Below are 24,284 nucleotides of genomic sequence, written 5' to 3' on the forward strand. Positions count from 1 at the left end.
GATATAATCATTTCAGTGTATTTCTTCCACCTTTGAAGTGGCTAGACTATGCATTTCAGAGCTTTATATATGGAGAAAAATAGCAAAGGCTCACCATCAAGAATTGCTTCTCCTTTTAGACTCTTCATTCCTCCCAGAACTAGAATTCCATCAACGTAAAATTCAATTATACTTTCATCCAGAGTAATCAGAACGTGAAGCCAAGTATTCTCATCCAGGTATTTCATGACTGATGTTTTAGCCATGTATGTCATATTGGACCCTAATGCTGTATAATGAAGCACTACAGAAACATGAGAATCATTTGTCTGAATTTTCACACCATAATATAAAGTCCCATTATCGTTATCCTTTTCAACTATATAGCCATCTGTACTGACATTAGGAATTAACCAAGCTGAAAATGTAAAATTGGTTACTGCATTATTTCCATTGTTATGGGTATTCAGGACCGATAATGCCAAATGCATCCTCTTTTCCACTGAAATACAGAGCGTCTGTTCCACTGTGATGGCGCCTCATGTGGGGCTGTGATTGTACTGAGCTTGGGAATGATCCAAGCAACAAGAAATCTACCATTGATGGCAGTCCAGCTTGGAAGGTACTAGACAGTATTTCCCAACCTAGTCGGACAACACCAAAGGTGCCTTGCTGTCTCCAGATGGTGAAGTCCGTAATATAGGAAAGGTCATCTTCAGAAAGAGTATCTTCCACTATCTCTCTGTCCTGGCTCTCTGGATCTATAACAAACACTCCAAAAGGGTCATCATTGAAAGGGATCATGACAGTTACAGTAGGACTGGTTTCAGATAACTGACCACCAGGACCAGGAGACCCACCTGCGTAATAGAAGTTAGAGTAAAAGTTAATGATTAAACAACACACTCAGAAAAAAGTTTCAAAGTACTTTTTTTTTTTTTTAATAAAACAAGTTTCTAAAAAAACCTCAAACCCTCCTTTAAGATCCTCTGGACTTATAGCAAATGATCTAACTTGAAAATTACATAGGTTAATTGTATTATTCTTAAAACACTGTGCTGATGTAATTTCAGTAGAAAACAAACCCACATGCTATTTTTCAGCTGTAAAACACACAGATGTCTTTCAGGTGAAACATGACAAGGTCCATCTTTTCTTAATTAGCCAATAAGGTAGGTTACCTTTGATTCGTCTGATAAGCATGGGGGCCAAATTCAATTCTTGTATTGCTCAAAGACTTACAGGAATAGAGAATGGCAAAATCTTGCCTGTTGCCTCTGATACAGAAGTACATACACCTTGCAGAAACAGTAACCAGTTGTGTGTTAAAACTGCTGCCCAGTCCTGGTGTTAGTCATCTATCTTTGCACAGTAAGAATTCATGATATGAAGATCATGTTGTGAATGGAGAATCTCCGTGTTCAAAGTGTACAGTGATCTACCTGTTATAAGCAGGAAATCTTTTGTACATCCGTATGGACTTCACTTACAGGAAAGGCCAACACACATTTTCACTTGTATCAGAGCACAGAAGACCATGAATAGTACTAAAGTGGAATTAATCCAGATTAGGAAATGTGTCCAGTAGCAATTTAAAGTTGTAATTTAAGTCATGTGAAGTGGTAACTACAAGTATTTTACCTCCTCTAGGGAAACAAACAAACAAAAAAGCAACCTCTATTATGGTAGACACACATAACCTTTAATACCTTTGTTATTTCTTTGTTAGTATCTTTGTTTTATATTTTGTGCATGGAGATCTATGTATCTGAAATTCAGAACTCTTGGTTTTTGAAATGAAACTTCTGAACTTTAAGAAGTTTAATTTCAAAAACCAAGAGGCATCCCTTTTAAAGTTCAGATCACCAAAATGTGTTTAACAGTAATTCGGGAACTGAGTAACTCTCTATATATGGAAATCAAGATTAAATGAAAAATAAGACCTAAAACCTTACCAGAAAAGCATAGGATATCAAGACATGATTCAAAGCAATGCTCTTTCTAGTGTTGGTTTCTTTTTGATTGATTAAACATAACTCTTTTCTACCAGATATGAAGGAAATGGTGATATGGAAGACAATACCTGAAGCATTCACCAACTTTAGAATGTAAAATTCATTGAATTCAGGAATTCTATCTGAAATGGCACGTAGTGTTATTGACTTCGACCTTTCACCATCCATGAAGCACACAGTCCCATAAGTTTCATAGAATTCTTCTCCTGGCTTCAGTGCAGAGTTATTATCAAACAACTGCCAGGTCAAAGAAACATTGCCGAAGTGTCCTCTGTGTCTCAAAATCCTGTTCAGTGATACAGAAAGAATGAGAGTCCTGGCAGGCATGCATCAGCGTTGAGTAGAAAAGGAAAATGTGGAGACTCCTTTTACTGTAATCTTCCTTACAGTAAGAAGTAATATACTATGTAATATAAAGTAAAATACTAATATACTACAACTGTTCCATGAAGCCTTCCTTTTAAAGGCAGCCACTTTTGCAGTACAATTCTACTCCCGGAATACGTACTTTAGAAAACAGAAGTAGCATACGCAGGTCCATGCAGAATACTACTGTGAAGCTACACATCACTGTGTCTTGTAATTCCAATTTATAATAATAAATATGAATGCATAATAGTTCAGAAAGTTAACATTAAAAATTAATATACTTGGACACTCTTAGACAGGAAAGAGAATCATCTACATTTAACCACAAACATTTCTCCTTTCAGTCATCAAGTCTACTTAAACTTTTTCTTACACTTGTATTAAATTAGAATTACATTCTACGGCTTTCAGAAATCTACTGTTATTTGTGATTAAGAACGTAGTAAATGAAAAGATTTTTTTTTTTTGGTAACTATCTGCTAACACAATTACACTAATTTCAAAAAGGCACTACAAATAAAAAGTGACCCATACAGTGCCTTTATTAAGAGTGCGCTTACATACAGGAAGTTTGCTTCTGTCGGTTTGCACGGTGACATAAAATGCCTTATAAATAGATTATATCAGGTTGAAGAATTAGTTCAGCTAAACTAGTCCAGCCACAGCAACACATTTATGTTGTTTCTGCTTCCAAAGGTTTTTCTTCTGTGGCGTTAACCAGGGTGCTCTATCCCAGCTGTGTAGCGCTGCTGCACTAACTCCAATTACCTCATTAAAACCTCTGTGTTTTCGGTGGTTTGGTTACATGCTACTTTGACCACTTTTTTATATGCTACACAACTGTCAAAGTAGTGACAGTATGGAAGAGACAGATCCCTAGTAAATATATTTTATCAATGATGACTGAGCAGGTTCCTCAGATGTTGGAGATCTTGGTATCCTATAATTCCATAAAGCACCTGTATATAAGCATGTTTACATCAAAACAATATTCTTAACACCACCAAATCCACAAAAATTATCCTGCAGATTAGACTATAAAGGACAAAAAAACAACAAAGCCCAAAACAGTGAACAGCACAACAACAAACACACAATGAACTTAATATCCTCTTTTCTTGAGACTATTCATATTTCAGATGTATTGACACAAGCATAAAGAACCAATTCACAGCCATAAGCATCTGCTTCAAGGCTTTAAAACAAACAGACAAAAAAAAAAGGATGATTTTTTAAATGCAAGAAGAACCTCTTCCCTAACTATTTGCACTATCGCATTTATTGTGACCTAACTTCTCTTTACAGCCTGTCTCAAGATTTCTTAACGAAAAATCATTTTTTCATCCAATTAAAACCCCATAGTAAATTTATGAAATGAATGTAACAAGGCGAGATGCCAAGTGCATTCAATTTTTAACCCTGCTAATTCTTCAATATATCATGGTGGCACAAAGGAAAATACTTTCAAAGGTCAGACTAATGAAGAGTGTCACATCCGGACTTTAAGTATAGATTTCAATCTGTAATTAACAGATAAAAGAAAAAAAAAATACAAAAACAGAAAGAAAGAATACAGTAGTTTGCAGTTGAAAATTTCAAAGATGGGTACAAAAAGCCACCTAGTGCCACACAGTTTTATTTAGCTATTTGTTGAGTGGTTTTTTTTCTTTTTCTGTCAGCCTAGGTTATATTGTGCTCAATCATTCAGATTTTTCTGTATCTACAGGTTCCTGAGATTATAACAGAACATCAATGCTGAAGTCTTATTTAGTTACATTTCAACATGAGCTTCTGTGCACTTTTTAATATTTACTGTGTACTCCATAGTATTACAGGTGATGTCTTCAACACATTACAAATCATTTAATCCAAAATTTTGTAAAACTGTTTTTCTATAGTGCACTTCTATCAATGCACACTTGTGCATTTGATTTAATCAAAGTGCTATTTATAAAGTACCACATACACCAGTTCCAAAAGAGTGCAAAGATATTCTTTAAACGTTACTTACCAAAAAATGTTACTTTTGCCTTCTTCAACTGGCTTCTCTAAAGGTTCCAAAGAGAAAATTCCATTAGGATCATCATTTGCTTCAATAATAACTGTTGCCATTCCAGCCTTAAAGATAACTGTATCTCCTAAAAAAGAGGACAATTATTATTATTAAAATTGGAATCAGAAATGTAGGTAACTCTAAATCCAATTATGTTTTCTACTCACTACAATTGCTTTTATACAAAGAAAAGGACAATTATAAAAGTCAGTGAAAAACAGAATTTGAGGTATTCAGCAGCAGGCAAATCAGAGTAAAAGTATTTAAGTAGTGTACCATCCAGAGAGCAAGACGTAAGATTTTCAGGAAAAATGACATGAACTGAGAAGATGTGATTCTTACTACACAGTATCCTTGCATGTAGTTGTTATGTGAGGTAACATTTTCTGTTTGATCATCTGGACAAGTCAAAAGAATAAGATATTCAGAGGTACAGAATAAAAGAGTAAGGTATTCAGAGAGCCCCGACCTTCTTTAGACCTAGAAGAAAAGTATTGCATTTAAACTAAATACAAGCTATGAGCAATGTCTAAGAGTTTATTCACTCCCATATCAAAGAATATCTAAAAGGAAGAAACATAAGATTCTTATTATGTAGATGGGAAGCTAGCAGGATTTCAGTGTGCATATTAGTACAGGTAAATATTAAGGGATGTTAATTCTAACTCCATTGCATTGTCCATAGATGAACATAATGTGTCCACACCCACCCCATTTTTTGTCTTCTTTGAAAGTGTCCGACTAAATTTTGTTCCACGTTAAACAATGTGCTTATTCCTCTCACTTCATATACCTCTATTTGTATTTTCTCTCAGGAACAACAGTCCCCAAAAAAATTTCAGAACAGTCAAGGCCACTGTATGTAACCAATCATAGAAAGAAAACCAACTTTTGCTTTCAGGAATATGTATAGAAATATTCTTTATTCTTAGTGATTCTAGAATGGCTGTAAAACTATATGATGCTCATTTTAGAGGAAAAAGGAGGCTATGGATACCCATTCCCCATGTGCTAGGAGAAAAGCCATGATATGTTCCCAATGGGGTAGTATTGGGAGCTACCAGTAGATCCTGAAGAAAGTTATTAAAGTAGAAAGAGACAACAAAAGAGAAAACTTATGAAGGAAGAAGAATGGTTTTGTCTAATCCTTTCCCTAGTCTGATATTTTATAAGAGACCTGGGTACTACAGTGAATACCAGCCGACCTTGGGAAATAGCTTAGCTGCCTTATACTCAAATTACTGCTTTCCCTGTCAACCTCTGGCTGCCTGCTACCAATGTTCAGGGAAGGATTCAACTCAAGATCAATGCTGCCTTGTGAGAAACTCACAGGCCAGCCGCAGGGTGTCCACTGTAGCATGACCTCAATCACTTCAGTCTTATCGACTGCTAAAGACTAAGACCATCAGAGACTGTAATGAGAACTAAGATGCTTAGCGTGCTTACAGATGAAGAAATCTAATTTTAGGTTTCCTAATCTTGAATTGAATACCTGGTAGGTATTTTACTTTGAGAACGTGTCACACAATCTGAAGGTATAGTCTGATGGTTAATTGCCATCATCTTTCTTTGCTTTATTAAATTACAGCCCCTCAGGTTTCAATGGCTGATTCAATACAGCTTTGCTTTGCATTGCAAAGATTTGCAGCAGATTCAGAGCCTGTTATTACCTCTCAACTAGAGAACAGTAAAAAATGAAGGGCAGTAAATTAAAATTTGATAACACAATTGCAAATGACTCTCCCACAACACCATGAGTTTTGTTGGAGCTAGGTGTGGGGAGGGTCTTTATTAAATACTTAGGGCTCTGGAAAAATTATGAATTTCTTATACTTCACTTTTATTTTCTCATGTATATTACATAACAGTGATAATTTATTCTAAAAGATATGTATTTCAAAAACGTGAGGAATGGGCTGAATAATTTTGGTCATTCCTTTTTAAGTGTAAACTTTGAAAAATAAATAAATAAACAAAAATACGTTATTTCTAAGGTAATAAATCCTTTCTTTAGAGGTGGTCCCCTGGGTAAATTGTGACATATATTTTTCTGCAAATTAAGCCTTTTAAAACTATAGTCTCAGAGTGAAAAAAATGTATGCATACTTTTCGCTACTAATAAAATAGAGCAATTACATACCCTTCCTCCAAAATATGGCAGTTCTGTTTGTTTTTACAAAAATCATGTAGTTTTGTAATACACTCTGGAGCATGAAAAAAATAACTAAAAGAATACCTCTTTTCCTAAGACTGTTGGGTACTAAATTTTGTTTTTTTTTTTTTTGCTTTGTGTTTTTGTATTGAAGTCCATCTAATTTGGAGCATTTATATTTGAAAAGGGACTTTCACTCCAGTTGTTTTTGCAGGCAAAGTATCAACTCTATCATTTGATTTTTGTTTCCAATAAAATAATTAAGGATGAAAATTCAAACACAGTATGCATTTATTGTATAAAAATCTTGAAGCAAACATTATTCGTATAATTCTTGGCATTTAAATATTGCTTTATGATAAGACCAAGATACTAAGAAATTGCCAGCAAAAAAAAAAAAAAAAAAAAAGGAAGACTTACCTGTAGAATTGAAAAGGATAATATAAAATGTTTCATCAGTTTCAGGGGTATCATCATCGTTGATATACACAGATAAATTCTGCTCCCTTTCTCCAACATCAAACAAAATGACACTGTTCTTTCCACTGGGAACAAAGTCTCCCTCTTCAGCTGTTGCATCTCCATTAACAGTAATATACTGGACAACAACAGCGACATCAGCAGATCCATTCCTTAGGACTGTAAAGTTTGCAACACTTCCTTCTTGAACACTCACTGTCACAGGTTCTGAAAATACAAAAGCAACAAATCTGTCTGAGTTCAAGCCTGAGTTGCTTGCATTTGCTCTGTTTTCTTAATTCTCTCTAGTAGGATCTTCCTCTTCAATGAAACAATAAGATGTATGTGATAAAGGTAGGAAATAATTCAGGTACGAGAGAATATTTTGTACCTTGCCTCCTAACTGATCTCAACATCAACAAAGAGAAAAATGACACACACAAAAAAATGGGAAGGTTCTGAAGGAAACAAATATAAATTAAATACAAAAAAAAAAAAAAGTTTGGGGAGCTTTTCCACTTGCTCTTTTGGGATTACGATTTCGCAATGATCTGGTTTGTGAAAAAAATCCGTTTTAGGTAGTGTATGTATTCCACATTTATAAACAATAATATCTAACCTGCAAAATAAATGGGATCATCATTCTTTGTTATTTGTAAAATTGCAGTGGTTACATTGCCCAGCCTGGCTCCACCGGTAGCATTGAATAAACTGATGGTGAATACTTCCTCCTCTTCAGGCACCTGAAAGTATTAAGACATTAATTTCTAGCATACAAAACACTGAAGAATTTAAAATGAAAAGTTAGGGGGATTAATAAGCCAGAGATTTCTGAGTGTTGTTTTTATTTGTCAGTCCTTATGTGTCTCAAGAGGGATGATAATTCATACAGTTATACAGAAATTATCATCCATCTACAGTTTTTGTAAGTAAGTCCCTTCCTCTTTATCTTGCACAGATGACCCAAAAGTTACCTTCCAGTTTTATGTTTCTGATACATGTAGTTTTTTTTACAGCTTTATTTATTTATCATTAGGTGTAATCTTTCTTATATTACTTCAAATTTATCAGCATATAGGATTAGGATTGAAATTAGGATTCCAGTTATCAAGATACGAGTTTCAGTCAAACTTTCCTATAACTTTACCACAGTACAATTACTCTCAGCTTCTACCTTTTTTGTTTAGAGGTATGCACAGCTTCTGAAATTTCTCTATGATTTGCAGACATTATCTCAGTTCTACCCAAGTATTTTGATATTTCCTACAAGTTATTAGGCTCTTGAGAAACACACATTCCTTTTTTCTCCTTATACTCTAATGTTTTAGTACTTACTCTTTGTCCCATATTCTCACCCCAAAACACTGTAAAAGTGTTTACCTCATCTGGCAGTGAGTAAATGGTGATATTTTTTGAAAACTCCAGATTATCAAATAAAATAGTCCCTTGCTCTGGATAGACGTCATTGGTACATGCTGGATCAACAACCCAAGACACACTAACATTTCCATAGTTTCCTTGATTTCTTACAACTCTGTAAACAGCTAAAAAACATAAACAGAGTCAGTGTGCATATTCAGAGCAACAGAAATCAAAAAGGAACATCTGAAACATCTGAAACTGAGAAAAAGGAAATACAATAATAACCAATTTCACTTCTTATGAAACCAGTAACATGTTGGAGTGCTACAGAAAAGGACACACAAAGACAGATTACTAAAGCAGTGCAAACTGCTTTAATTTCACATGTTAATTCTTGCCTGTAAAAGTAATTGATAACTGAATAGATCAATTAAAATCACCCATAGGAAGATTTAACTCTATGTTTCTCTTATATAACACCCCATTCTTCATTCTCCACAAACAGAGCTACTACATCCACGTTGCACTTTGCACATACATCAGTACTCCATCCCTCCTGTCTGGAAAATTCTCTAGCAATCCTTTTTACTCAGTTAATCCCTCTGTTTTTCCACACCCATACTTCTCCACTTCACTCTCCGCTGCTCATCTTGCTTGGCATTGTACCAATCTGTAAAGTCCTGAGTGGAGATTTTAGTAAGAAGTCTCCTAGACTTCTGTTATCCTAGAACAGGGAAAATAAGACTTGCAGAAGCAGACAGCAGATAAAGAAGTAACTCTAATAAAAAGGAATTACCGGTATGGATGACTTCTCCTTTGCTTTCACTTATTGTTACTGTTAGTTCGTAAGGTAGAAACTGAATGATACCATGCGGATCATCATTCTTCAAAATGGTTATATTGACCATTGTGGCATTCCCCAACTTGCCTGGCATTTCACTGTAGCCACTAAGTACCACAGAATATAGCTCATCCAGCTAGAAGAGGGAAACTCAGTCAGAACAAAAATACATATTCAACATCCACATCAAAAACAAAATGGTCTATAGTCCACAGTCCCCCATCAGGCAGAAAGGGATACAAACTTAAAATGAAATCACACACATTCTACATGCAATAAACGTTTGTATAATGCTATCAAATAAAGGAAATTGTTAGAACTTTCTATCTCTAAAAGCATCAGTTTCTCCAAGAGTCTATTATTATTATAAGCAAGGACTTATTTTGTGTACTTAATTTAGAATCGCATAATTTCACAAGTAATGTTTGTAACACACTCTGAAATGTAAATTTTCTTTCCTCCAAGACTTCTTAAGATTCCTGGCTTTGTAACAGGTAAAGCAAAGATTTTTAAACCATGGACAGCATGCTAATTTAGAAAGAATTGATCAACTGGCTTTATTAATCTAATGGGACATGGTACTTTCAAAAAAGTATCAGAGAACATTAGAAAAAAATATTGCATTTATCTATCTAGAAAACAGCATTACTCTACACTGGGGAGAACTCAGTGAAACTGGCTGGTGGTTAGCAGTAAAGAAACACACATGAACTGGTTCTTCACATACAATTCAATTAAACAATGGTGTTCAGTACTACAGAATGTCATGGATGCTAAAACCTTACCTGCGTTCAAAGCGTAACTGCTTCAATTAACAGAAAGAAAATCTGAAGGCACCCAAAGATACCATCCATTACTCCAGACATCCTTGGACTGCCCACCATTGGAGGCTGGGATGGCATTCTGGAGGAAAGTGATTATATATGTCCTGCTCATGTATGTGGCTTTTGGCCACTCTTGGAGATAGAAGAGTATAAAAGGACCTCCTTATTTTTTAGTCCTGACACTACAATTCGTATGTTTTTGCCTGAGCATTTCAGCAGGATGACTTACCTAGTCTAATAATACTGCTGTAAGCAGGGAAATACTTTTATCTCAGCCTGCTGATGAACTAGTAAAAACTGGGAATGGAACTATTAAATAACCCGCTGTTTTAGTGCCTAAGTTTTACTAGATTAACTTATGTTCCTGGCTTCTGTAGTGGAGTTCAGACTTCTTATGTCTCCTTTCTTTGGAGTATGTAGGGAAAAGAAACCTGAATTTCTACAGCAGCCTATGCAATTGAAGTTGGAGTTGCTGTGATCCCCTGATTTCCTCATCATATGGTCCTCCATCCCTCCTTCAATCCATGACTGATGACCACCTGGCCCTACAAAAAGATTATTAACCTTCCTAAAACCTTTGTGTTTTGTAAAGCTGGCTTTCTGACATCTTACTCCTAGATCAGCTCATTAGCAGGATCAGACAAACACAACTAACTGCTTATGCAAAATACAGCATAGGAATGTGCATGTAAAGGCAGCAAAAAATGCTGAATCACAGCAGCTAAAATTTATGTTAACATAAATGTGGTAAAATCAAACCCTTGCAAACTTCCTGATGGAATCCAGGATGGCTGATGCACAGGAAAGGGAACAAGCTACAGAAAAGCAGAAAGCAAAGAGAAAAGCAACAGACACATGCCTCAAATTGTGCAGATTTCTGGGATTACAAAACAATAGAGATATCAGAGAAATGAATATTCAGGCAAGACTGACAAGACCTGATTTGTATTGATATAAAGTGCTTTCATATGGTGCTTGACTATCTTATAGGCCTTTCAGTCACTCCTCCTCTATCTATTTCTCACACTTAAGAAAAAGAAAGCCTTCAAATGTTACAGAAAAATTGCTGGTATTTACAGGTGAAACCATCTATATTTTAGTAAGTGACAAACAAATATGTATGTGAATGCAATTTAAAGAGAGAAAAATATTAATTCTTACCTCTGGAATCCCATCCATCCTTGTCAGTAGAGTAATTATGATCTCTCTTTCACCAGGCTTAAACTCCAGAATTCCTGTGCTTCCATAAAACTCATTATTATCTCTTGGTTCTACAGTGTAGCGCAGAAACTGTCTGATGAGGCTTCCTCTAGTGCGAACAATCTGCAGCTCAACAGACTCCCCTTCCTGCAAAAAAATAAAATTAATCTTTTTCTAGCACTCTGTTAGAACTAAGTCGTCTGTAATGTTTAAGTGACGTTACTCGGATAGCTACCTTGATGCTGTAGGGACCTCTGGAAGAGGAAGAAAATTCGAACACTCCTCCAGGATCATCGTTTTCCAAAATTGTAATTTCACAAGTAGTAAACCCGTATTTCAGTATCTGATTTTCCACACTGACCCTGAGAAAGGAAGGTAAGAGGTTTTTTTCAAGTTGCAACTCTGTTTAGCAAATCCATACAGAGGAGATCAGGATATTGACAAATTTTATGAATAAATTATGAAAGCCAACAGTTACCTACAAGGATTAAAACAAGTTAAGAATGATACAACATCAGAATGTTTTATCCATTCGTAAAAAATAAATAAATAAATAAATAAAATAAATAATTGCCTCTGAAGTAACTTTTTGTTTGTTTGTTTCTGATTAGCTTTTTATAGCTAGTAACTCTGTTGTTTGTTTGTCTGTTTTTGATAACACATGCACACAACACACAGGAAAAGAAACAGAATAGTGCCAGGAAAAAAAAAAAAAAAAAGTTAGTTAAATTCAGAACTACTTTGTACTTGGATCAAGGTATAAAGGAAATTCCAAAATCACCTATGCTGAGATTACACTGAAAAGCATAAATTTCCATTATTGCTTTGTTTGTCAAAGTTTACTACTGACATAAAGAGGCAGAAATTTGACCCTCGATACCATGGATTTCATCCTCAGCTCTGTGTTAGCCTGCCTTCTGTAGATGTGGAGACTACCTGTAGGATCCCTGTCTGACTCTACAAAATGTTGGACCTGCTCTCAGTAGCTCAGACTCATTCCCCTTTCTCATTACTCCTTTAAAGCACATGCTGAATGGTGCAAGAATGAAGTACGTTGACCAAATACGCATACTTCAGATTCCTCTCAGTAAAGGATTTCTCTCTCTGGGCTTCTCCTACACCATCTTGATCGTACTCTGTGACAGGAATGGGCAGTATCTGATAACAGTAATGAACCTTGCATATTACTTGCTTGCCTTTCCTCAGAAGCAGTAATTTTCATCATTTTAAATTTCTTATATTAAAAATTCCAGAGAAGCACTATTGCAGGATGCATCAAGAATACACCTTCAGATTGATGGTCTGCATATGATTTATTACATGTAGTTTTAGGTACTTAGATTCCTTTGCATCTTTCACGTTTCCTGTCAGTATTGTATTTTTCAATGAAATCGTGGTCCTGCATACTGTACATATTTTTGTGCTTTCACTGTGCTACAACCTAGACTTTATCAAACACTATTTCATGAAGAAATGTGATCTATTATATCCAGTTTTTGAAATCAGGCCCAGAACTGTGTCCAGAAGCACGTTTTAAGTAACTGGAACCTACACACACAAAAACAACTTAGCATTGTTGTAGCACAGTCTACAGGACAGGGTACAGGATGCAAAATAGGTAATACCTATTTAATAGAGTAACGTGCTCATGTTTGTTACATGTTTAAAAAAAAAAAAAAGTCGGTAGAAAAAATAACCTGTGTTATATAAATTATATGCATGTTAGTCTAAATCAAGATAACTTTCCTTGTCTTTGACTAGAGAAAATTACTCTGTAACTCTAATCAGTTCAGCCATTTAGTTGGGGCAAACTGTATTTGTAGCAGTTTAAAACAATTAATTCATTATTCCATGAAACACTCAAATATCAAACACTGAGCCATGCATTCATAACTTTCATCATTCACAGATCCTACATAAAGAAATGCCTTCAAGCAAGAACCCCATGCCATCAAACGGAACACCAAAGGGGAAGCATGCGTTGTCTGAAGAGATGCAGAGACGTGATTCTTGGGGGGGAAAGAAATGATAAAGACAGTTTCTGTCCAAACCAACCACTTCTAAAACAAAGCATTGATTCACTGAGGACAGAAAACAGTTCACCGCACTTACCCAAAGAACACGACAAACCTTTCTGTCTCTACCCTGTCAACACAGAGGAAAAAAAAAAAAAAAAAAAGAGGATGTAGAAAGTAATGAAAGTGCCACTTACTAAAATTTCAATACTACCCATCTTATAAAAGAACAAAAAACTAACAAAAGGGACAAAAAAAAAAAAAAGAAAAAGAAAAAAAAGAAGGCTTTCTTTTTACTTTCCAAAAGTTTATAATGTTCTTTTTATGGGAACCCTGCTTGCTTGGCATTTTCCTGTTGACAAAGGCCAGCAAGTGGGCAGTTCCCACTTAGGAGGAGTGACCCCATGACCAATTCAGCATGTCAAGAGCCACTCAAGGTGTTCCCTACCAAGCCCTCCTCAAAGAGCTTGATTACTGACTGCGTGATCACAACTGCAGCAGCCATCCACGATTATAACCCTTTATTAGGGAAATACATCTACGTGCCTCTGTGATATGGTGTTTCATCAGTCTGACAAAGTAATGATAAAAACAGATAAGCACAGAAAGAGTACTGATGGGTACACAAGGAAAAGTAATTAGGCACAAAATCACAGCAAACCTCATTTACAACAATTTTTTAGTTAATCAGATTACCAAAGTAGTATATATACATGTATAACATAAATACAAATATAAGAAAGAGAAGCAGAAGGAGAAAAAGGGGAAAAAGAGGGGACAAGGAAATAAAGGGACAAAAAAAAAAAAAGAAAAAGGGGAAAGGAAAAGGTATTTGCTAATCAAAGGTTAAAAAATTAAATCAAGTTTCAACCAAGCATTTATAACAAAACTGCCACATGAAGTCAGTCAAAAGGGCAGCATTATTCTGCAATAGTAATCATGTATTTTGGCTTTCTTAATCAAAAATACATTAAATACAAAAACTGTATCGTCTATCAAAGCACCAAAAACAGATTAAAACAGTGTTTGTAAGGTGATAATTGGGCTCCACTAATCTCAAAAATAATTTAAATTTGGAATTCAATACAGACAAGAGTTCACTCTAAATTCTGAGAAGTAAATACATTCACAGACGTTCTTTCGAATAGGAAGTCTGAATTAATTGAAATTTGTTATTGATATTCACTGAAGCTAGGTATATATTGAGACATTCTCCCTTCCCTCAGAAACATGCAAAAGCATTCAAAAAACAGCAAAATATTAACACAATGAAAAGATCAAGGAGAAGATTCCAGAGTTGGTAATGCTAAAATTTAATTATATCGCTAAGCTGTTAGTAAAATAATTTACAACAGAAAATAAAAATGAATCACTATATCAAGTGAGCTTTTGATATGTATTAAACCTAGACAGCTTTCAGGTCAGGAAGCAACCAGTAAAATTCAGTCCATCAACTGGTAAAAAAGAACATTGTTCAGGTGGTTTCTCCATACAAACCCCATCTTGAACACCTGGATCCTTTTATTTATTTACTTATTTGTTTGTTTGTTTGTTTATTTATTTATTATCTGGTCATTTTTTTTCTCTGGCTGATACCATGAGTGGTCAGACCGCTATCACTGCCCTGGCACAGTAATGTTAGTTACTTCTCCAAAAAGTCATAAAACATCCTATGCAGAAACTTAATAGAAGCAGCTAGGTTTAGGTTTCCAGCTCCAAGATGCTGTTAAGCAAACAATGAATGAACGAAGCTGTGGCTGCCCCATCCCTGGAGGTATTCAAGACCAGGTTGGATGAGGCTGTGGCCAACCTGATCTAGTAGGTGCCATCCCTGCCCATGGCAGAGGGGTTGGAAGTGGATGATCTTTAAGGTCCCTTCCAACCTGAGCCATTCTGTGATTCGAAGAATGGTGCACTCAGTAGTATTCTTTATATCTATACTCTAAGGCATATACATGTAACTTTTCATAACATAGAATGCATATCCCTAACAAGAAATTTTTAAAAAATAGTATTGAAAAAAAAAGAAGAATTAAGAGAACAAAGATAAATTAGGAAAGTACATTTTAAATTTAAATCCAAAATGTTTGTTGTAAAGTATTCTCACAGGTTTACTTTTTTCTAGGAATAATAAAAAAAAAAAAAATCCCAATTCTATTGTTTTGAACAATTACATTGTAATGCAATTATCATACTCACATCCTGCAAACTTTTATCCTTTTAATCCAAATGCTTGCTTTTCGGTTCAGTGTACTCTTCATGTGCTAAACCTAAGTCCATACAGGGCTAAACCAGGCAAGGTGAAGCGTTCAGCAAATAGCTGCATAATACTTCCAGCAGCCAGCTCAGATCGACCCGGAGGAGCTACGGGGCTGGACACAGGGTCCGTGCCACCAGAGAGCTGCCAGGACACCAGCCCCATCCCCTGCCACGTGCACTTCCAACCTCGAAGAACAGAGGGGCGTTCATATACCACCCTTACACCACGGAGGAGATGCTCCCAGACTGCCTGACACTACACGGGTCCAGTTCAGTCCCGTTTCACTCCTCGTGGTATGTGAAACCAGCTCTTTAGGTGTTCCTCTGACAGCAGTATGGAAACAGGACAAAGAGGGCTATTCAGAAGCAGCAATAAAAGTTAAAACAGCTGCTTTGACATGGTGGCTTAACCGTGGCCAGCAGCTCCTCCAGCTAGTGAAAAGAACTCTTGACCAGGAATAAGGTGATACCAGTCACTGGGAAAGCCACTTCCCTGTTTTTATCCTCAGCTTATTTTTTCCTGTAAAATGGCTATGTATGGACATGAAGTTTCATATCGTCACAGACAGTAAACCCTGGCAATGCTTATGATGCTGCCAAAAGAAATACAACCTCAAAGTGTGTAAAGCATTTCTTATACAACAAGACTAATGTGAAATGACTGATCATTAGGGAAATTCTTTCAGTAAAAAAAATCATAATTATTATGTAGCAAGAACTACAGATGAATTAGGACAACTGACAGGAGCTTCAAAATGTTTCTTACACTTTTTTAAACATGCAGTACAAGAAAATAGGAGAAATTAGAGTTTTGACTAAGTTTAAGGTACCATGAGAATTTCAATGTTAAGAACTAACTAGAACCACAAAATAATTAAATAAATAAATGAAAAATAGCTTTGAAGTTAATAACTTTTGACAAAATCTGGAATTTCTGCAGAACCTGAGTGTTCTGAAAGACACATGAGAAACTTAATTTCCACTGTGAATCTACATGGCTGTCATTATTAAACCACACTTCTCTAAAAGACTTTCTTTTCTATCAGGGTATCTCAAAAAGGGGGAAGTGAAATTGCTTGTGGAACATTACTCAATTTGCTTGCATTCAGTGTTCACCCCCTCTTCAATTTTTTCAGGATTATCTACTGATTTAATTAGAGGCAGGCTCTAGCTCTAAAGAACTGCATTAAAGTAGGATTTGCCACATTAGACTTTCCATAGTGCCTCTCATCAGAGGAAACACCTTCTCTCCAGGTTTAATCCATCATTTATTTGATTTTTGAGGCTATTTTAATTTTTCTGAGTCATAGCAGGAGAGATATGTTGTTATTTTGAGAAGTAATGAAAACAAGCAGTAGGTGTCCAGCGCACTCATTTCAACATTCTACTATTTTCAAATGACTTTTTCCCCATTAAAACGCAGTCTGATCAAACCCTTGAGGCATCCCTGGAGGTTTTCAAGGCCAGGTTGGACTAGGCTGTGGGCCGACCTGATCTAATGGGTGGCATCCCTGCCCATGGCACTGGGGTTGGAAACTGATGATCTTTAAGGTCCCTTCCAACCCAAGCTATTCTGTGATTCTATGAAAATTTACATAAGTAAGATAGATATGGTTTTGAAACAGACACTAACCAAAGGGAATTACCAAGTAAGGAGAAAATCCTAGCTCCATTAAGCAGTATGGCAGTGAGTAACCCACAACACATAAACCCTTAAGCCCTGTCCATCAACACTACACAGTGATTTAAATGGCCCTCCTATGCTTTTCTAACTTTTTGACATGTAGCAACCTCTAAAACCCAAAAATGTTTAAAAACTGCCAGATATTTCACAGTGAAATAGTCAAGTCTGTATTTTACATTTGTAATTTTCAAAAAATTACTTCATAACTCATAGGTCTAATCATTTTCCACATAAACTGATGACAGAATGTCAGCCTATGGAAATCTGTATCCCATCACAGAAATCACTAGAACAATAAAAATCTTCAAATAACGTTGCTTCAGTTTATTATATATAGTAAATGAGATTTATGTCGTAACATATGCATATGGATCTGTTCTGGCATCCTAACTTCCATGAGTTAAGACTCAAAAAATGCTGGAGCATAAGGACTGCCTAAACAGTTGTCTGTTTGTTGATTATCACTTCCACAAAATAAAAGTGATTTATCCCCAGATCCCAAAGTCTCCAAGTTCTCAGTCTCACCACCACTCACTCATGAGCACAAACACAGGCCACGTCCCCAGCCCACATACCCTGCAGGTTCTGGCCCTCTGGTTGTGCCAGGTGCCAAACTGATAGCTGTCTGCACCTTAACTGGGGGGCTGATAACTGCCAGTGAGAGATTACGTTGTGTAGAAGGAAAAAACAGCAATCAGATTTAAAAAAAACTGATTTCTGTTTGTGCTTACCAGGTAAAATGAACAGCCCTAGTATGCATATATGCTCTCACAAAGCACACACACAATTTCCATGGCCTGTTCCACCTACATTCATCAAGAAGACCAAGGTCTTTCCTTTCTCACATAGATTTCACTACAGACATCTGGTTTTATTTATGCTTGGTCTCAATTCAGGCCTATTCAGATAGGGCAGGCATTCAACCTGAATCTGCTCCTAAAAAAAGAAAATATAAAGAAGCTTCAGCAGATACAAGACTCTCTTGCTCCTTCATTACTCATCATTACTCATCTGTGTTCTTTGGAATCATATTTTTCATGTTATACATTTTCCTCCAGTTTGTGGACAAAATTCAGAGCTAGTTTTAATATCTGTGGTCTAAGTATAGAGAGCATAAAGCAAGAAAGGATAACATTGTTTTTAATGGCTTGGAAAAAATATAGTTATGGATGCACTTAAAGCTTATTTAAAATTGAACTGCCTTGACAATACCACTAAGCCGTAAATAATACATCCTTGTTAGAACTAATTATTTTGATTATTTTACCCGTGCTATTAATAATTGCAATACATTGAATGCTTATGAACATATGTCTATGTCTGTAGTTTCATTAAAGTTCTTACATGCTTTCTTTTCTCGCTGACTTATGCTACAATTTACGGAACAGTACAAGCACATCTACAGCACAGTGCATCTTTGTTTTCATGCTCATTCACTACTGCTGTGAGGTGCTGGCTGCCAGCCTCGGAAACTGAAATCTTCTATTTGTCCACAAAATACCAACCAGGCTGAAAGCAATAGCACGGGCGTACACGTAACCCTGCCAGTATCCTTCAACCCTAATTTGAAGAGTCATGTCTAGTACTGAAAGGATGATCTCTGCAGTCATTTCATTCTTGGCTTCTGCTAATTAGTTGAAGTGAGGGATGCTACCAAGGTCTAGAGAAAAGTTCAGATTCTATCTCCTCCTTGCTTACTTCTTTTTCCAGGACAGACCACCTGTTCCTCGGTTCACTCTCTGACCCTGCCAAGTGTGGGAAAGCTGCTTACTGTTGGCACACTTTTCACCATCCACTTCATGATCAACAGAGCCTACGGCTTGCACCATACACAGCAAAAGCAGAACACTGGTTGTATTTGTTCAGCTGCCAGTTCAATCCCTGTTGCAGCCACCATTTTCAAGGTATAGCCTACAGTTGTAACTCAGGATAAATGGCAGAAAACTGTACTTTCACACACGTGAATCAAAAAAGTTACCCTTTCATGCTGCTTACTTCTATCTACTTACTTGTTTACCTCAATACCACTCTGCATTCTTGGCCACCTTACACTCAAAACTTGAACCATCATTTCTAATCCTAGTTTCCCCCTTTGTGCCAGAGACTCTAAAAAAATTCCTTGAGACAAACCAGTTTCTCCCACAGAAAGAAAGCGGAGAACTGCTTGCAATAGTCTCTGTTTTTATTCTGAAAAGGATTGCCTTTTTAATGTAATGAGTAGCCAAGGTAGAATAAAATAACTAGTTCTGAACTACATGCATTAACCAGCCACCTTTTAATCAAGCAAGCCAATCCCGCAAAGGAATAACATCTTCCCTGTGTGCCATAAAGATGTTCGAAAACCATGTTTTCTGAAATGGGATCTTCTAGTGATCAACAACAGCGTGAGGAGCTTCTTGCCTATTGTTTGCTAATGTGGAATCACTGTGGATATCTGTTGTGGATATCTAAGAGCTAGCCTACGCTTCCTGTACAGAATAAAAATACTTCTTCTGCATAAGGTAAGGACTATGTAAGTAGTAGATGTTCAGTGTGGAAGCTGGTGCTGGCAGACCACTGTAGTATGTTTTCAGTAAAAGTGGAAAATGTACCTTAGACAAATAGGAGGTAATACAAGAGCACGTGTGGTGGTATTTCTGTATTTACTTATGTAACTGAGCTGTGGGAAGCAGGACAGACGATATAGCCAAGACACTCTTGTTAGTAACTCAAAGAGGGAAAAGACTCCTGATTATAAACTAATTTAAGTTTTCTGAACAGTGTTCACATGCAGATAATAGTATCACCTGAGGGCCCTTACAGCCTGTTATCCTAAAATCCTCCACTAGATGAGAAGGGAGACCAGAACACTGTGCTTCAGAAACCCCACTGCATTCTCATTAGCAGAAGACTGCAATAATAGTCACACTGGGATATTCTGGGGGCTATGAGCTGACAGAAGTATCTAATTATCAAGGAATATTGAACATGCAGATCAAACAAATAAACTGCAAGTCTAATTCTACAGTGACACCCAAGTTATAAATGTTTTTTCTGACAGAAAAAGTTCTGCATTGCTTTTTAGTTCTCACTTTAGTTTTTCCCATTATCTTACTAAATATTATTTTTCCGAAAAAAAAAAAAAGTGTTAAAACCAAGAGCTATAAAAAAGATCAAAACTGAAAGAACTTTCTAAATAGCATACAGAATTTTCATGAAAATATAAACAGTTAAGTCATTAGATAATAAATGCAAAATGGTTTCTTACATTGATCTCCAGTCAAAGAACCCATACACAGTCTGAAACAAGGGCCCACTATTTCTTCAGACACATATCAACACAATGCAAGCAATACCATGTAATTAACACTGTGCTAATCTGTTATGCATAAATCGAGTACCGCAGCTGATACATATGAATAGAGAATAGGGTACAATACCTGTCCAAAGTTAATAACACAGTTTCGTTCATTTCAGGTACATCATCAGCTTTAATGGTGATGTTAATTGTGGTATCACTTTGTCCAGATAAGAAAACCACGGAGCCGTTAAAAGGACTTATATCATCCTGTGTTACCGCCTTTTGATTGGGACCAGAGGGTTTCAAACTCCAGAACACAGTTGCTTGACCATCAGTCCCATCTCGATGCAATGCAATGGAAACCTGTGAAACACATTAATTTGTTGTGACTTGCAAAAGTAGATGCAAAACCGATTACTCCCTTGCAAATTACTATTTGAATAAATAATAATAAAAACAAAAGTTTGGCCAGTTCTAATTTGAGAATGGGAAATGATCTATCTTATTCAGGATTTGTCTCAGTCCTACTTTACATGACTATGCTCGCAATTGGTGAGAGAGACTAACTGCAGTATCTTTTGCTCTGTGTGAGCATCAAGGGCTAACTGGTTTTAGATACTTACACAGAAAGCAAAGACCAATCTCAGTTCTCTGGAAATCAGTAACAGATTATTTCAGAGCATTTTTTTTTTTTTTTTAAAGAAGAGAATATTTAGGATAAGACAGAACTTACAGGAAGGCTTTTCCTCACATTAATTGTCAAATGCTACACTGAATACAGCAAACTCCACCTTCTCCAAATAAGTTTTCCATAGCAAAAGACAATATAAAAAGGCTTACTTACCAGCGTAGCAGGGGAATCTTCTGGTTCAGAAAGAATAATCGGTAGATTGCTAATAAAGCCTATTTCTCCATTTGCAATATCTGGAGTAATCCTCAAAGAAATATTTCGAATTTCGCCTAATCTAGGACTCACAGATGGGACTAGAGGAATTCTATTCACCAGTTCAACTCCTTCCAGCTGTAGGAAAAAGTAAAAGAAAAGTGAGAAATAAGAAGCCTCAGCACCAAGTCAGAACAGTTCTGACATTTCAGAGTAATTTTCATATAAAGGAAGTATACATCTCCAGAGCAAATTCTTCCTACTGATAGCACTGCTGTTATAAAAATTTGTAAGTAGACATGTCAAAGAAATTAAGTGGATATTGTTGAGCTGTCAGCAGAATGGTACACCTCCCAGACAAATCATGTTAGTGTATGTAATTAAACACAGATCAAGCCAGAGAGAGAGACTCTGTTCCAGATCAGCTGACACATTACTAGAGCTATTAACAACAGTCATTGATGAGCAGCATAGGCAATTGTCTAACATCATTTTTTGTGTCTTGCATTGATAAAAATCTAGGGAAATCACTGAAGTCATAATAATTTACAGCCCTTGATCAAACAGCCAAATAATAATCCACTTTTCTTTCCTCTCCACAAAATTTTAAGGAATTCTCTATCTAAGAACTACCAGAGCCACATTAAGAATTTAAATTCAGTACAGTATTTCAAAACTGTATTTTACTTGTCACTGCATTTCTGATAGATTATAGATACTAAGAGGAAATAGATTTTTTTTCATCCTTTTCTTTAAAAGGGAAGCATCACTCGCTAAGCCCAGCACCAGTAGTGACACACCAAGGAAAGCAGAACTTGCTTGTTTAATTATTTCCTTTAAATATTATTTATTCCATGTGATTCTGTCTACATGCATCATTACAATAAATGTTTCCATAACAGATTTGCATATATTTCTGTGAACATTTCACTGGGGCATAAACTCCCACTGACATTTTTTCTTGGAGTTATCAGGTGTTATCATAGAGTAAAGCTTTATTTTTTGGGGATAAAATAGTGGCCTTTCTTAAATTCATATAGTAATCATGGTTCACCATTTCAAAAGATGATTTTTAAAGTCTTACAGTTCTTGAAACCAAACTCTATAAATATGTGGGCTGTATCATATTTTGTTCCACAACTGCTTGAGTAACACCCAGAAATATGCATGAACATTTATCTGATGATAGATGGAAATGTTTTACAAATACTGTATTTAGTAACTGATTCTCAACCATTCCAACTTGTTATCAAAAGTCTGAAGAACAGATGATGGCACTGTTTGTTTCTCCTCTTTTCTGAGCTTTCTCCTAGCATAGGCCCCGATTCTGCAATTAACAGGATGAAAGTGCACCATTGTGCGGTTATTAGCTCAGTAAACTTTCTGAAATACTACACAGCCAAAACAATTTGCTCTATTTAAAGTGTATGCTGTATTTGGATCCTGTATGGTACCTTTGGAATAAAGTAATAATCAATAAAGAACAGAGATTTTACTCTTTCTGCAATGTTTCCTTTAGTACCTTTTAAAGGAAACCAGTACAAAGAGAAAAAAATATATAGTTATTTGAACAATAACAATTAGTTTATGAGCTTAATTTTCAGAGTTAATCTTCCTAGCTATACCAAAAATCGCATCTCTGATTACAGCACGTTATTTAATTGAAGGTGTCACTAAGGAATATATCTCACATTAACATTATCTCCTGTACCTTTATTCATCCTACAGTTTCATTTGCTTCTCTGCTGATTCCTGAGTCAATTCTTTATTTTGCCTAAGTACAACTCATTCTAAACATGTTCACTGAGATTATCATTTATTCACGATGCAGAAGGATTGTCACAGTGATAAATAGTGGTGTTTTCCTTCTCTATGAGTTTCTAAATTAATTATTTGAGCTGGAAAGCTCCTCTGATTTAATTTCTTCAAACAAAGATTTTATTTATAGTTCATGGAGAAAGTACAGAAAAAAAAAAAAACAGATTGGAATCTACAGTTTGAAAATCCAGGCAAAGTGCTTGGAATGACTGAACATTCTGAAATATTTATCAGATGTGTGTCTTGACTACAGTCAAAGGACAAAAAAAAAAAAAAAAAAAAAACATTGAATACATGGAATTAGACATTTAAGAATTTTGTGGATCTCTCAAACCTCTTGCAATCATAAAACATACTAACGTGTTCTAGTATTTCAGAAGGCAATTCCTAATCTAACTGTGAATGCCATAAATAAATAAATAAATAAAATTGCATATTAGATAAACAATATAATTCTGGCAAAACTTTTTGTTCTCATTATTCCTCCTGTAAGAGAATGTAGGGAGAAGGATGTGGAGGGAGGAAATCTTTCAAAGGTCTTAGAAGTGATTACAACGTCTTTGGTAGACTATAAGGAAAATATAAAACCTGGCAAATTTGAAATTCATGGATATAACATCAACACCTTCAACGATGATAAAAGTTATCTTTTACAAATTGAGATAGAAAAAAAAAAGGAAAGAAAAAAGTGAAGAAAACTATACAGGGAAAAAAAAAAGTAAGTTCTCCTAACAAATTTATATATAAATGCAATATAATATACATATAATATATAATGTATATTTGACCCTTTTTAATTTAGAATAGTTCAGCTGGAAGAGCAAAGATCACAGTATCACAGAATTGTAGGGGTTGGAAGGGACCTGGTCAGGCTGGAGAGTTGGGCAGGAAGAAACCAGATGAGGTTTAACAAGAGCAAGTGTAGAGTCCTGCATTTGGGAAGGAACAACCGCAAGTATCAGTACAGGCTGGGGGATGACCTGCTGGAGAAGGACCTGTATCAAGCCCAAGATACATTTACTTGCATGTCATTTCTGAAATTTTTCCTGCTTCAGTAATTTAATTTTAAGAACCTTATTTTTTTCACGTTC

The 24,284-nt window shown here is 35.8% G+C and overlaps 1 pseudogene across 1 annotated transcript in view; it reads right to left on the reverse strand.

Moving 5' to 3' along the window:
* The window catches only part of LOC310891039 (adhesion G-protein coupled receptor V1-like), a 72,534-nt pseudogene that overhangs the window by 41,152 nt on the left and 7,098 nt on the right, over positions 1-24,284 (reverse strand). The window contains exons 6-16 of the transcript in view: positions 21,337-21,513; positions 20,632-20,855; positions 11,490-11,616; positions 11,216-11,401; positions 9,186-9,366; positions 8,408-8,571; positions 7,647-7,770; positions 6,989-7,255; positions 4,375-4,501; positions 2,063-2,280; positions 95-839 (exon numbers count right to left, since the gene is read on the reverse strand). The product of the transcript in view is annotated as an adhesion G-protein coupled receptor V1-like (transcript). The remainder of the gene's footprint in view (positions 1-94; positions 840-2,062; positions 2,281-4,374; positions 4,502-6,988; positions 7,256-7,646; positions 7,771-8,407; positions 8,572-9,185; positions 9,367-11,215; positions 11,402-11,489; positions 11,617-20,631; positions 20,856-21,336; positions 21,514-24,284) is intronic.

This window comes from Anser anser (assembly GCF_964211835.1).
Source record: "Anser anser genome assembly, contig: HAP1_SCAFFOLD_199, whole genome shotgun sequence".
NCBI lineage: Eukaryota > Metazoa > Chordata > Aves > Anseriformes > Anatidae > Anser > Anser anser.